A 5,402-nucleotide genomic window follows, 5' to 3' on the forward strand; every position below is an offset into this window, starting at 1 on the left:
TTCACTTAGTGCCTAATAGAATCTTGACACATGCGGCTGGATTGGATAGTTCTCTAGTCAAGGGGGATGGCATTCCGGCTCAGACTATAAATGGAATCTAAAGGGTCAGGGCTTCATCAATTTTTTTTAACTGTCTCTCCTTCTCTCCTTCCCCCCCCCCCCCCCCGCCACCTCCATATATAAAGGAGAAAGAAATATGACAGAGCCAGCTTCAGATCCTTTGATGACAGTGAGGTAGATTGACTGTACTTTTTCTTGGTAGAATTACAGTTCTGCTGAAGTTGTAAATCTTTTTTTCCCTCCTTGCCTAAGAGACTTTACTGAAGGATTCCATTTCAACTTGGAATTTTGTCAGGGAGTATCACCAACTTTCACACAGCTTCTTTGCTCATGCTCCTCCCTCATTGCCATAATTTGCAAGGAAGTGTTGGTCAGCAAAGAGGTGGTGGTGGTTAAAAATAAAAAAGCAGACGTATAAGGAAAGCCCATCATGTCTTAAAGCGGCTTCCCTTCTAGGGAGCACAGACTCTGGCAGTCTTTCTCTCCTTTAATTGTAGTGAATTCTATGCTAAAAAAACTTCAACATGACTTCCTATAATTTAATTTTCTTTGTATAATTTAATGGAGCATATCAAATGGATGGAAATGACAGCAAGATTTACCTTCTTGCAAAACAAATTTTCTAATAGTAAAGTAGCTTTCAATAAAAGTAGATATTTATTTTCTAAATGGTGCAAAGTCTCATTATTTATCACATAAATCTTTTGTCCATATGAGAGAGACAAAATACATTTTTAGAGACATAAAGAGAGAAAAGAGCTTTAATTATCAACACTGTGCAAGTTGTGGTAACTTGAAAGTTTTTCCTTTTCTGTCCTTGATTTCCTCCGTTTGCAAGGCTAGACTCATATTAAGAAATATAAAACAACCAATGGGCACTTTATAACTTTGCATGTGGTAAATTCTGCCCAGAGAGGGGATTACAATTAGTAATCAGTTATTGCTCAATCCCACTCTCATTTCTGTTGTTTTAACTTGTGAAATATTTAATTAATGAGTAGTTATTAACTAGTTTAAAAAATAGTTTGGGTTTTAAAAGCACATTTATACATTTTAGATATATAAAGGGTATATATACATCACATATACATTTACTTTATGTGTGTATATATACATCCATACATGTATACAAATGTATTATAAATACACACATATTCTAATTGTTAAATGTAGTTGTGTTTAAAGATATAGATTCATTAGCCACTTTCTTGGGTCTGATATAAAAGCATTCACCAACTTGGAGAAGGTCACTATTTCTGCCATATATTACAACTAAGCAAGATTAAGACTCTCAGAGCAGAAATAATTCACCTTAGTTACAATTGACCCACAATTAATCAGTCTCCTATTTCACATGGTGGCATGAACTACTGGATTATTTTATCCATGTATGTTACAGGAAAAACATTTTGATAGCTCCTTCCCTTGTTTCCCCATACCAAGGACTCAATCATTACCTAAATTTAGCTGCTGGTGCTCATTTTTTACACACAAGACAGAAGAATCTGAACATATTTTACCTAGAATATTCTCATATTTAAATAATCAGAATAGATTTTAAAAATAATGCTATGTTTATAACAGAAATACCTTCATAAATAGCAGAAATTTGTTCACCAGTTTTCCTTTGGATCATTCAAAGATAGACTGGGATTTTCTGCAATTACTGATAGATAGATATATTTTGCTTTAACTCATAGTTTGCATCAATACTTTGTTTCATGTGCACAAACCCCTTAAAATCTATGACAAAGTTAAACAGATAAAGGAGATTTATGTGTTCTGGGCAAAAATATTTTGATCTTCCTTGCATTCAGAAAAGAAATTAAAACAATATAAAATATATTAATCCATATGTTTTATCCACTCACTCCAAATATGCTTTACATTAGTAATGTCACCAATGATCTTGGTCTTAAAAACTCAAATACCCCAAATTTGAAATAGGAGCACTTTATTTCATAATATGAAGGGAAATTGCTTGATTCTACTATATATCTAAATCCCTTTGTGTTATTAACTACATATATTACTGATTTGTGAATGCACAGAGGAATATATGTTGGTGTAGAATTTTTCCCTCAAAGTAGAAATCACAAAGTACCATTCTTATCATATCAAGGATATCTGCTCTTAGCATAGCATGACATTACTTTGATGTTAACCTTGACTGTGTGGTTGAGGTAGTCTTTGACCACCAAAAACCCATAGCCCAGTCTAATCATGAGGAAAAGCACCCATCAAATCCAAATTATGGGAATATTCTACAAAATTTCTGACAATAACTTCTTAAAATTGTCAATGTTACCAAAATAAGGACTGTTTGAGAAGCTTTTACTGCCTTGAAAAGCTTAAGGAAACATCGTGAGTAAGCGTAATGTAGTATCCTAGATGGAATCCTGAAAAGAAAGGGGCATTAGTGGCCGGGCACTGTGGCTCACTCCTGTAATCCCAGGACTTTGGGAGGCCGAGGAGGGCGGATCACAAGGTCAGGAGATGGAGAACATCTTGGCCAACATTGCCAAACTCCGTCTCTACTAAAAATACAAAAATTAGCTGAGTATGGTGGCATGCCTGTAGTCCCAGCTACTTGGGAGGCTGAGTCAGGAGAGTCGCTTGAACCCGGGAGGCGGAGGTTGCCGTAAGCTGAAATCATGCCACTGCACTCCAGCCTGGGTGACCAGAGTGAAACTCCATCTCAAAAAAGACATAGGTGAAAACTAAGCATATCTGAATAAAACATAGACTTTTGCTAATAATGATGCATCAATATTGGCTCATTAGTTATGACAAATGTACCATATACTGTAAGATGTTAACAATAGAGAAAACTTGGTGTGGGATACTTAAGAACTCTCTGAACTCTCCTCTCAACTATTTTGCTAATCTAAAAGTATTCTACAATAAAAAGTTTATTTTAGAAAAAACAACCAAGAACTAAAACAAACCAATGACAACAACAACAAAACGTAGAAAATCTGAAACTTCAAAGAAAAGAGGTGTAAGATCTCATTCTTAGTCAACATTCTTTGTGTTTTGGGTCTGGTATATTATAGAAGGAAAGTCTAAAAATATTCACAATTTATAGCACTGAGGTCTTTTTGAAATGGTTGATCCTATTGGGCACAATGTATATGTATGTCACATAGGCATTATTAGTTTCATAGAAATTACACGTGGAGAACAAATTTAGAGGTGTTCTGAAACAATGATCATGAGTAACTTAATATGATAATCAGAACAAAATGAAATTTCTCTTGACATGCCCCCTCCTTTTTATAGTGCTGTGTGACAGGACTTACTTCTAAGGAGAAAAAAAGGGCAACAGCTGAGGATTCATGTTCTTGGTGACAGCTGACATGCTGTGTGTCCAGATCTTCCAAGTATTCCTCATACTTAACTGTACCATTTGCTTAAGTTTTTTTAGATACCAAAATGCAGGGAATGGCAAAAGGAAAAAAAAAAAATCATTACTAAAGTTGGTCTATTGTAGTCTATCTCTAATCCATTGTGTTTCTTTTGCCACATAGCCAAGCTTTGCCACGTTATTAATCTATTTCTTGTATGATAGTATAAGTTTTTCGGTTCTTTTGGCTAAGATAAAATAATTATTTTCTATTTGGAAATGTTGGGCCTGGGAAGTGAGAGCGACCAGTATTTCTCCTTCATTTCACTGACCAGGCAACCACAGGCATTCACTCATTCCACATATATTTCTCACCTATTATATGATAGGCATTAGTATTACTGGTTGAACAAGATGAATTTGGTTCTTGTTCCCTTGGAAAACTGAGATATTTGAAAGAGGATATAAACTGGGAATATGCAAACATGGAGCTGGGAAAACTGACTTGTAGGCATTGGCAAAGGCCTCCTTAAGGAAGGGATAATTGGGTTGGGAACCACAGGAAGAGAGGAGTTTATAGGTAAAGGGAAGGGGAAGAGAACTCTAAGCAAAAGAAGCAGCAGTGTATAAGGCACCTTATAGTATTAAGGAGATACTAAACCAAGTTAGAAAAAAATGTAAAAGAGCCCAAACTTACAAAGTAGGTTAAAAGTGGCTTCATCAATTGTCCTTCCTGCTACCCCACAAAAAGATTGATTTCTCTATAGATATATAAAATTTAAAAATTCATCTTCTGTGTCTGCAAACTATAGTAGAAATTCTATCTATCCAGAGGACTGGAATAGCAAGTAGGTGACAGCAAACGTTAAAAAATATTGAGAGAGCAAAGTGCATAATGAAATTTATCTGCTTTTATAATACTGTTATGAAGGAGGTGTTAGGAAGTGTTGTTGCCACTTTGTAATGGAAACACTGAAGAGGGACATTGATTAGAAATTCAATGTGTATTTCTTGCTTCCTATCAATCATTTTGCCCAAGTTGAAATTTTTGTGTGCTCATTGCAGGAATAATTCCTTAAAAATATAGTCCTTATTTTATATTTTCTTAAATATTGGAACAATTAAAAGTGTTTAATAAAGCTTGTTGAATTATAGTTGAATTTGTTGTCATAACGCCTTTATACATTCCTGAAGAAAAGGGATTGTTGGGTAATTAAGTACTTAGCACAATAATTGTGAAATTTTGAAGTGTATAGTATGAAATATCTTTTTCATTTTTATGAATTTTTTTGATATAATGAAGTACTATATTAGGTTTAAAAGCTTATGTTAATTCCCTTTGTCATAGAGCAAAATAAGAATTTAAGTGTGTGAATTAACATGTGTGTGTCTGTGTGTGCATACTTGTGTTAATAGTTATTTCTGAGTGGTAGAATTATGAGTTAATTTTATTTGCTAATCTATATTTTTATTTTTCTTCTCTGACTACACTTTGCTTATACAATAAATAAACAATAAAATAAAAAATTAAAAAGTCAACAATAATGATTAAATATAAGCAAAACCATATGTAAAAGCCAACTTGTTAAACCTGCAATTAAGACTCAGGATTGTTTCCCCTTACATTTACATAAATCAGTTCATGTGTGTGATAACTACTTGAAAACTTTTCAATAGTAAGCACTTGAAGTAAGTGGCTTTCACATTATTTAATGACACCACAGTTCCTCCTCAAGATTTTGGCCCTAAGTTGACACATCCACTATCTCCAATAATTTGCTTACCAAGGTTCTTCGGTCAACTAAGGTTTATTTCCTCTCCTGAGCTGTCTACAAGTCACAATCCACATTTGGTGGATGAAATCTATACAGAAACCACATCATCTTATTGACTTTTTCCCCCCTTAACAAATTGAGTAAAAAGTAGAGTTCATGGTTCTGAATCTCCCAAGCCCTAATAAGTAGCATTTATTGGACCACAGTTTTTTCCAATTTCA

The sequence above is a fragment of the Papio anubis genome, chromosome 10, assembly GCF_008728515.1.
Source record: "Papio anubis isolate 15944 chromosome 10, Panubis1.0, whole genome shotgun sequence".
Classification (NCBI taxonomy): Eukaryota; Metazoa; Chordata; class Mammalia; order Primates; family Cercopithecidae; genus Papio; species Papio anubis.